This window comes from Miscanthus floridulus, chromosome 12 (genome assembly GCF_019320115.1).
Source record: "Miscanthus floridulus cultivar M001 chromosome 12, ASM1932011v1, whole genome shotgun sequence".
Classification (NCBI taxonomy): Eukaryota; Viridiplantae; Streptophyta; class Magnoliopsida; order Poales; family Poaceae; genus Miscanthus; species Miscanthus floridulus.
The window spans coordinates 8256235-8267397 of NC_089591.1; positions in this window are offsets into that span (position 1 = coordinate 8256235).

Below are 11163 nucleotides of genomic sequence, written 5' to 3' on the forward strand. Positions count from 1 at the left end.
AGATCACAAAATGATCCAATGATAGAAACGACGAACGAACGTCCAAAGAAAGATAAGCATCTCTGCCTTCTTACTTTATGCGTTAAAATTCATTACCGAGCTTCCGACCCCATCAAACAGCGGGGACACGAACATCACTCGGGGGCTGCCGAGGATGTCTACCTGTCTAGACATTTCTGTTCACCAGAAAAATCATACTCAGTGCCCTCCGCGTCTCCAGCTTCGACGTTTGCCTTCTCAAGAAGGGTCTGAAGGGGTCCACCTATAGAATCTCCCCCAAAGGAGAAGCTATCAGGTTGCCCAAGTCAATTGAACGGCTCGGACCGCCACTGAGATACGAAAAACAAAGAATAGCGATTCTTATGCAGGTTACTCCAACCTCATCACAAACATCAAGGCCTGAACCCCGCATGGACACATTTGGTAGGAGCTTTCCGTCACTCATACCGCCAAGGTAACATTACCGACCCCGCCTTCATTTCGATTATATTATACATATGCAAAACATCGCATCCCAACGCTTCATGTCCCGTCATGAAACGGCCATTGCCTCATTCGATATAGGTGGCAACAGGCCGAGGTTCGAAGGTCGGCCCACAAAGGGCTCGAGGCCGTCTCATGCCAAACAAGAGCCAGCAAGAAGTAACCGAGATGAGCCCCAGCGGCCTTGCCCGTCCCCGCTCAGAAACGGATAGGGATGTCTCAACCTTTTCTTGTTCGATTCTAACCCCGGGCCAAACCCATAGAATCTCCATCGAGGAGAGGCCATTGGGCTGCCTGAGCCTATCGAACGGCTTGGGCATCTGCCGGGAGGCGGGTTAAGAAGTTGTGGGGTGCCACCAGAGGGCTCTGCCGACCCCATTAGTAAATGATGGACCCGGATTCCACATGAACATACCCATTAGCGAGCTCATTGAGCGTGATACTCGAGTTGTCGAGGCAAGTGTCGTTCACTCAGCCCCTCCAATTGCAAAAATCGAGGACAGGGGTAACACGCAAATTACGGCCGACCCCTATCAGACCCTGATAAGGCCCGAGGGCTCGAGCCGATCAATACAGGGACACTGGTTCGAAGGCCCTACCTTGCCAAGCCCATAGAGTCCCCAGTTGGGGATTTCTGTTGGAAGACAGGGCTGGGGAATATTGCAATGCCATCCAAGGACTTCACTGACCCTGACACAAAAACTACGGAATGGGATTCCATCTGAATGCTCTGGTCTCCAGTAACCCCCGACCCTAGCAAATGCAGGGGGTCAGACCTTACTCGGGGGCTGGTTAAGGTATGGCTACCTCCCTTCCTTTTTTCGAAACAATCTCCTCGCATCAAGACCAGTGGCAAGATTTGGGGGAACATATTGGTAAGATCGCAAAAAATCAAACAAAATGAAATTATGAAGCAAAATCACGAAACTGCGTCCAGACTCGAAAATACCGACACTTGTTCACATATTACATATAAGTTGTGCCCAAAATTATTCGACTAACTACTCCCGCGAAGGGAGAACCATCTCTTTCAGATTATCCGCCAGGATTTTTGCAAGGGGAGCAACCATCTTCTCAATTGCCTCCAGCTCATCATCCTCATAGGTAGATGGGAAACCTTCGCTCATCACCTTTAGGTTGATCTCCTTCTCGTAATGAGTGTGGGCGATGGTGAAGCCCTGGGTGACCCCGGCGTGAAAAGCACTCTCCTCAAGCTGGCCCACCCAAGCCGTGATACCTACGGCACGAGCCACGAGCGGGCTGGTCTCCACCTGGCTCCACCACCTTCAGGGCATCAAAGACCACCCCAACCGCAGCTTGTAGAAGATCATGCTCATCGCTCTTAGTCTGAAGGGTCCTTCGTACATGGGCAGGCTCCTTTTCTAGCTTGATAGAGACGTTTTCGGTGCTCAACCTTCAGCTCACTATGTCACTGAGATCCGCCCAGAGAGAACGGACCACCTCGACATCCTCGTCCACCTTCTGCTAAAGGGCCGTGGTCCTACTCTTGGCCTTCTGCCTGAGGTCCCGCTCCATCTCCAGCTCCTTTAGGACCTCGCCGGCCTTCTCATAAGCCGCGGCATTCCTCTGTAGCAGCTCATCTCACTCCTTTCGGTGCCTGGCGATCTCCTCCTCATCTAGCTTTGACCTTGTCGACAAATCCTCAAACATCCCATGGGCCTCCTCCGCATCCTGATGTGCCTAGGCCTCCTGCTCCTAGGCGGCAGCAAGCTGTGCGGCCATATCTACTCATAGCCTGGCTCAGCGCAGTCGCAACCACCTCCATCGGTGTCACGCGACCCTCGGCCGGCTATACCACACCCACCACAAAAGATGCCGCCTGCTCGGCAACCACCGAGGGCACGAGCGCCACCACAGGCACCGTCAGATCGTCCATCGTGGCCCCAACATCGGCACCGCTCGTGGCCCCAACATCGGCACCACTCCTGCCCAAAATAGGGGTGACGTCGGGCAGTGCCATCCGTCCTGCCTGTATGGCGAGGCTCTTTTTGGGCGCCAGCACCAGGGGGTGACCCGTCCGCAAGAACCTACATAAAGGTAATAGCCATTAGGTCAAAATAGAAATGGAAAAAGGATGAAAATAGGGGAATCAGCAGCTTATGCTGACGCCCTCGGCCGGCAGAAGCATTTTGGGGACGGATCCCCAGATCCCTGCCCCGACTCGTCTGGGCGGGACCATTTCGAGCCTACCCCCTGCTCCGAGGCAGGGGGGCTCATCTTCCTCACCTCATCGGGCGCGGCACCAGAGCCGCTCCCCTCCATCATCTCATGGGGCGCGACACTAGAGCCACTCCCCTCCACCATCACCTCGAGGTCGGCAGCGGCACGCCCGCCTTCCCCCATCCACCGATCCTCGGCCGGCACGCCGTGCGAAGCGGCGGACTCTCCGGCCTCCACCGACCTCACCGACTCACTTCCCTCCGTGTGGAACGGGAAGGGTCCTTGCACAGACGGGTGGGCACTTGTCAACGTGTCCTCGTCCTCTAGGATGCCCCAATCCATGTCGATGACTACCTCATTGTCATCATCATCATCATCGTCGTCATCATCACTGCTCACGTCCTCTCCCCGATCCTGTGCCTCCTGCTTCAGTCGTTTCGCCTCCTTCATCTGCTCCCTTGCTTTCTTGTCCCGCTTGGCAACGAGTCGATTCACCGCCGCCACGGCCTTGTCCTTTGGCAGTGGAATCAGACTGTCTTTGAAGGCTAGCCCCCTCGGCTGGTTCCAACAGTCACAAAAGCGAGTCTAAAAAAATGGAGATTCAGGAAAAAGAGAGAGCACGGGAGAAGGAGGCTTACAAATTTGAAGAACCCAGGTTCCGGCCGCATTGGGGGATGTTCGGGCACCGGATACACAATGTCGAGGACGCCGCCTGTGGAATCCTTCATCGGCTCCGTCGCCTCCTTAATGCGATGTGCCACTTCTTAGAAAGGGAGTGCCTCGTCAACAAGCACCATCCCCTCAAACGACATCTTGGGCATCATCCGATGCAGGGGAAGCGCGCACGCCATCAGAGGCACCACCCTCCTCGCATGATAGGCACCGATAATCCCTGCCCCCTTTATGCCCCGTTCCTTCAGGGCTTGGAGGGCAGAAAGAAGGTCAGAGAGGTGTTTCTTGTCTTTGGACTGGACGCCCTAGCCCCATGACTCTAGAGCCTCTTCAATAAGGCGCCCAGTGTACCTCGGTAGGGTGGCACTCACATCATCCCTGACATAAAACCACTGCGAGTGCCATCCCTTCTTGGATGTCACTAGATGCATGAATGGGTAACCCCTCGACCGAGTATGGCGCAGATGAACGCTGGCACATCCCATCGGCGTGTTCACATCTTTCCCCCCAATCTTCCTCTTCGACAAACTAACGGTAAAGAAATAGCAGCCATAGATCAAAATGGGGATCGATCCCCAGGAAACCCTCGCACAGGGCAACAAACGCCGCCATATGTTGAACCCCTGTTGGGAGTTAGATGCTGCAGCTCCACCTCATAATAATCCAACAGCCCCCGAAGGAATCTATGTGCGGGTACCACAAATCCTCGCTCATGGAAGATGGCGAAAGAAATGACATACCCTTCGGGCGGCACCGACTCACCCTCGTCACTAGGTAGCAGCCACTCCTGGATGGTGGACAGTGGGCGGAGAAGGCCACGGTGGACAAGGCCCTCCAAACACCATGAGGTGATGCTAGATCTACCCCACAACTCCATTAAAGCAATTGGCGAGAAAGGCAGGCGCAAGTTTGACGGCGGCTACAACACGGATGCAAGCCAGTCAACGGTGGTGGTGCGGGCGCAGGAGGCTGGGACGATTGGCGACGGATGTTTCAGACGCAAAGGCAAGGGGGCAAAATACGGAACCTTGGGGGCGAACCTTGTGGTTTTATAGGGGCGACAGACATGAGAAGGGCAATCGTCTGCCTCAATCTCTGGGCCTGCCACGCGCACCGCCGCATCGCGACATGGGACACGTGCCCATAGTCCCTATCCTTTCCCACTGAAAATCATGGTGGACGGTTCGCCTTCCCCAGGCAAATCCAGACTCTCTTCCCAACTAGGGAAGGCAGGTCACAAAGATTTTTTCTATTTGGCCCACCTGGGGCCCAGAAGCTCGACGGCCGGCCCAACTGAGGACGGGTCCGCGAATGATCCAAAATCAAGGGCGCAAGTGTTACTGGGATCCCGGTCCTATGGACAAGCCCCAATTAGGTCAGCCCTGAATGAGATCCCTACGAATGGGATACCATGACCCCCTCGAAAAAATATCTAGTTGACAAAAAACTAAGTCCTTCAGCCTTACCCGCGAAGGGTCCGATACAACCCCCTAGGGCGACCCTACTCGAATCACCCGGGGGCTCGGGGGCTACACCCGTCGGGTGCGCTCACGTGCACCCTCTGGCAAAGTAACTCCGATGAAATCAAAAACATCCTCCAGGCAGGTTCTATCCGAATCACCTAGAGGCTCGGGGGCTACTGTCGGGGACCTAATACCGGGGTACCCCAGAAGGTGGAACCAATAACCACCGAACGTTAAAAACTTCTTGATGGATAAGGGCGCCATAACATCTCTTGCTCGAATGATAGAAGTTTGGTTCTGCCTCGCCCGACGCCTTTGGGGCGAGCTTAGTCTCGCCCGAGGACTGAGGGATAGACTCCGCCTCACCCGATGCCTTTGAGATAGCTCTGCCTCACCCAAGGGCTCAGGGCTAGTCTCCATCTTGCCCGACGCCTTTGGGGTGGGCTCGGTTTTGCTCGAGGACTGAGGGATAGACTCCGCCTCACCCTATGCCTTTGAGATAGCTCTGCCTCAGCCCGAGGGCTTAGGGCTAGTCTCCGTCTCGCCTGACACCTTTGGGGCAGGCTCGGTTTCGCCCAAGGGCTGAGGGATAGACTCCGCCTCACCCGACCCTAGAGGGACGGGCTCGGTCTCAGCCCAAGAGATAAGGACTAGTCTCTGCTTCACCCGACGGCCAGGAACGAGCCTCACCCTACTCGATATCTAAAGACTGATTTCATCTTACCTAACAACTTCTCCCCAGTTCCCTCATAATGATGGGTACATGGCAAGACAAGACATTCGGGTCAACCATGGCTCCAAGGACCATACCCTGCGCCCTGGTAGGAAAAGTACTGCCAGGGAACGACGGGATAGGTGCTTTAGACTCTTCCGGACGCCGCAGAGCCTGAAAGGTATTTCAGGTGCATGCTCCTCGCCCTGTAGATTTGTAGGTGCCGCCTTTAGCTCTGGGACACGGAACCCGATGAAGATATACGACAACCGCTACGCTCCAGAAAAGGATTTGCTATGTCCACGAATGATGGATATTCCGTCACCACGCTATGGACCTAAGGGAGCTGCGATCGCTTCACGACCCCTCAGGTCTACCAAGTCAGAAGACCTTGGCCATGGCGCTACTCCGAACCCCGACCCCGCGTCCCTCTGACGAAGACTCATAGGAACCAGAAGGCGTGCGGAGCAAGGCTGGGGGAGGCTCATAAGTCAAAACCACTGTACTGCAGCCCATACCCTGCATAGGGCAGCATTCTATAACCAACCTGACATTCTACAGAGGCATCGATAGTATTGTAGGTGCTTATCGTCCTTCGCACTCATCAGAATGAAGGACCAGGCCAAGTAGACGTGAGCCACAAGACTAGGTAGAGTACGCATCCTAAAGCCCTCACCCTTGTAAAGCTAGCCCCTTCATCTATAAAAGGGGATGCACTTCCTCCATCAAGGGGACCGATCTTTGACGGGATAGTACACAACACTCACACAGTCAAGCTGTGATCAAGCTCTTGGCCTCTTTTCAACCCTTCCATCAGAGACTCGGGACTAGTCCCTCTCTCGATCATTTGTACCCCCTACTACGAACCGTTCACTGGTGCTAATAACACAAGCAGCAACAAACTGGACGTAGGGATATTCGGCCCAAACCAGTATAAATCTTGTGTCCTTTAGCGCACCATCCGAGCCTAATGCGCATTACTATAAATTTACTTGCCGGTGCTTGTACGAAACACCGACAGATGTGTTGTAGGAATATATTGATAACTTATACACATGACAAAGAAATAAACCATAACCAAACATCTACTCACGATAGGGGTAAGTCAAGAGATAAAAGTATATGAATGGTAAGTAATAACTAATCATCGATCACTTAGAGTACTCCTTTCTATGGCATTAGCATGGCTAAGTAGAATATTAGAGGAATAATTCCTAAGTCATTCTTAATTACAAGTCAAAGCATACATTGATTAGTGCAATTATACCTAGTAATCATGGCTAAGATCAACTTCATCTCTACAATTATGGGATATTACTATGGAAGATTAAGAACAGAGCTTGTCTTCCTTCATAACTAGATCCTACTTGTCCTATATTCGGGGAGTGGACTATAAAGGACTCAACAGGAGTGTCATATCTGCGATCTACCACATGGCCAAAAATATAGGGTGCATCCATAGGTAAACAACGTATAAGCACCACACTTATACAATGTCGACCACTCACCTCGTGTACACCAGAGTGAGCGCTATACGAACTTATGCTCAAACATGATGACAATCTAGCTATACTAAGTATATAATCAAAGTAGACGATGAACATTATAACTAGGAATATGAATGATATAAAGAATATTATCATAACTATTGTAGCAAACATATAAAAGTAATGAGAGATACAAATGAGAGAGGGGGTACAAAAGCTATACCAAGCCACTCTCTTGACAAAATCAGGAATCCAAGCGAAGCTTGTCCTCCCTCTAGACCTTGCCTAGCTAGCTATGCCCTAGAATATGGTGGAGCTCTAAGGATGATTAGGGTTTCTATCTTCTCAACTGACTTGATCAAGGTTTGATGCCTCAGGGGGGTGACAGGGCCTGGTATATATAGGCCGAAGTGTCTACCCTAAACCCTCGGATCAAACCAACTTGAATGGATGTCATAGATGCAACTAAGGAGGTGGTGGAGAACCGACGTAACAAGGCAGAGGCTGACGGTGGGCTAGGGGGACTGGCCGGTCTGCAGATGGGCTACTCAGCCCCACCTAGCGGCCTCTCGCTCTCCGCCATAGTGTGGTGCCCTCTAGTGTCCTCTGAACCTTCTAGAGTTGTTTATGCAGTGATTAAGCGCTATTAATTTTGACATATAGGTCCACCTTACTGGTTTTCTGGATAAACCCTACAGAAAGCATAGATTCACTAAAACTCATGGAATTTGTTAGTTTAAACCCCTAAACCTTTGTTGGTGATTGCTTTCATGGCCTTATACATGTTATATTGATGGTTTATAATGTTTGTTATCTACCATCAATAGCAGCACTGCCTTTTGTCCTGTTGGCAGAGCCTCCTCCCTAGTCCTTCGACCCATACACTGAAATTGAAGATACAAACTTAAGCAGCAAGCATGTACAAATTGCGTTGCTATCCAAATAGTAAAGCATTGCAATGCTACCTGCACCCCCCTCTGAACTAAATACAAGATAGAACAAGCACCACAATTGCTAGGGGTACTGGCTGATCTTGTAAATCTGAATATGTTTCATCTGTAACATCAAATCCCTCCACTACCTCCCATGGTTTAGGGATATATTCAAAATCTTCACCGAGTCTACCATTTGTGCTTGAATTTTTTTGCCTTTGGAGACACATGTTTTGGGCCCACACGTATTCCAAGTTCTTCCATCTTTCTAGATTACAAAGGCATTTATTAACTAAAGCTTCTATGGAATGTCAACACAACAGAGCAAGAGTATGCAAATAAGTGCCTAATTAGTAACTATAGCTTATACGGAAGTAATTAATCTAATAAAGCACATGTCAGCTACACTCAACTGTAGGAAATATGTAATCCCATCGCTATCTACATATCCTTGGTTCAGCCTCTATAATAGAGCACACATCATAAAAGGAATTTGGGTACCTCTTCCTCCATGTTTGTGTTTAGATCTGGTCTTGTCATCATGGTTGTGGAGCTGGTGTGGCCGGTGTTGACGGAAGGGTAACAGATCTGGTTTCGGCTAGGGTTCAGATCCGATCGATCGTGGCAGGTGCCGAGGTAGGGGATCCAAATCTGGCTTGTTCTATCATCCAGACTAGGGTTCAAAAATGTATGAGAAAGGGTGCGGCTAGGAGAGTGGAGATGGAGTCGAGCTGCTGTGCCGATGGCGCCCAAGGTCTAGAACAGCCCTGATGGATCATTGTTGAAGCTATAGTTCGTTATATGCTTGGTAAAGATTGCTTTGTTATAGTTGTCGAAGACTATGATAGTGGCAAGATTTTTGTCCGTGTTAGGAATTTGGAGCAAATGAAAAGACTTGGTAGTTGTACTTGGTAAGATGAGTTATTTTAGACATTAGAGATTAGAGAAAAACTACATAATGTACTTTTGTATATAATGGAATGAAGTTTTTATGTTGGTCCAACTATATTTATCTTCCTTTCTTTCTTTCATACTTCATATACTTCGGTTGATTCTTATTACATTGAGTTTTTTTATTTTGTCAAATTTGACAATCTAACTCATCGATTTCGGATGGAGGGAGTAGTTGAATTTAGATTTGGGATGATCTCAACCATCAAAGGACAAATGCTCAGCTATTGAAATGTTTTTGCACCCTATAGATAGAACTATCCTTTAAAACTTTCACTAGCCGGACACTAGCGGAGTGATAAGGTTTATCATAGAAGTTCTGGTAGTTTGAAATTGTGACTACGCAGATAGTATCGATGAATGACATACGGTGTCCATTTTTGTCTTGTAGGCTCCTAGATTCCCACGTAGGTGCACACGCGTGGTTGACGTCAGCAGGCAGTTCAAGCAGGGACGTTGCCTCATGGCCCATCACATTGATGTGATGGGGCAAAGCAGAACTACCTGCCCACGCAACTGTGTTAGTGGTCATGGGGCATGGGGCAGTTCCATGGCCCTCAAACTATAGAAGACATAAGTGCACGAGAGGGAAGGTTATCTGCTACCTTCTACGATCATCTACCTTCCCTCCCTAGATCTCCTCCTTCCATCCCAAAGATTTTTCCCTCCACCTTACTCTGCCCTTTGCACCACCGACGCCTCTTGCAAGGACCATAACATGTAGTGGATGAAGTCATATGTCGACTACAAGGTGTTCGATGAGCTACCACTGAAGGTGGAGATCTCGTAGGCCGCCGATGCGATCGGGTGGAGAGTCCTGCCGAGAATCAAAGTGGAGATGAGGCTGGAGGAGAATGAGATCATCTCTTTTGCCCATTTCCACTCTTTTTGGGTTTGGGGTGCCGGTGCACCCCTTACTTTGGTGGTTGATGTACTACTACGGGCTCTGCATCCATGACTTGACCCCATAGGGTATCCTGCACCTCTCTATCTTCATCATGTTGTGTGGGGGCTTCTTGGAGTCCCTGCCCACTATGAGCTATGGTGGTCTTTATTCTAGGTGGTTCACTTAGTGCCTAGGGGGTCCATCTACGATAGAACCACCCGAAATAACATGCTTCTAAAGGCGCTCGTCTTACACTAGACACTAAGCACCTCGAAAGTGAGCTATATTGGACAGTTCCATCGAGCACACCCTAAAGGGAGAACTCAAAATAATCCACGTTTTACATCAAGAATCCCATAATGAGTACGAGCTTACAACACTTAGTCCATTTCATACAACCATAGTTCTAAGAAATTATTTATTACAATACCAGAGTTCAGAGTGCGATAATTAAACAGCGGAATAAAAATAAACATCTAGCAAAAACGATACAAGGATTCGTCTGTGCCCACCAGAAGAATCCTCCATGCAAGAGCTACTCCTTAAGCTACACCTACAACAGGGGTAAAATAAACCGTAAGTACACAATGAACTCGCAAGACTTACCTAACTAGTGGGAATAGTTTCCTGACTCCAAGGAGTATGATAGGCAATATGGGTTTGCTATTTTGTTTTTCTTTGCGAAAAGCATTACTAGAAGTACATCCTTAAGATCAAGTTGAATTAGCAGTCATGATTACTTCATTAGCTAACAATTCTAGGTAAGCACCTGTTCTACTTTCAAGCAAGGGTTGAGCAATCAGAACCATTTCACCATCTTTCATCTTCTAGTTCTTACTATGGTGCTAGACCATAGCCAAGTCATAGCATCTCATGGAAATGATGACTTGCAAACCAATGTATCCTAGCTGGGTACCTCGAAACACATGCCCTATTTGTACCCTAGGCACAAACAAGACCAACCCATTCCACTCTTATCATAGGGTCTAGGTCCCCATCCAAACTTGGACTCCAAGCCCCCACACTTGAGACCCGATCTTAGTATGGTGCTTAGACCTCCACCTTTTCCCATCTCCAATTAGTCGGTCCGGAAAGAGCTAGAACCATTGACAAGAGCGTAACGAGCCTTCCCACTCCCATAAGCAAGTATATGCTTAGGATAATAAGTCTGTGACCTGACTACCATTCATAGCAACGGACGATCCTTAATCGACACGAATAGGGAAAACAATGTGACCAAGCTAAGCTCCGTTGGCCATGGGACACAACTTGTTACACCCACCAATACCCATACCGTATCCCTACATTGTCTTCATTTTTTCTTTCATCATTTTATTATGAGAGTAATAATAATCACTATTATGAGTAACAGCAGGTTACTCACACTACCAAAATC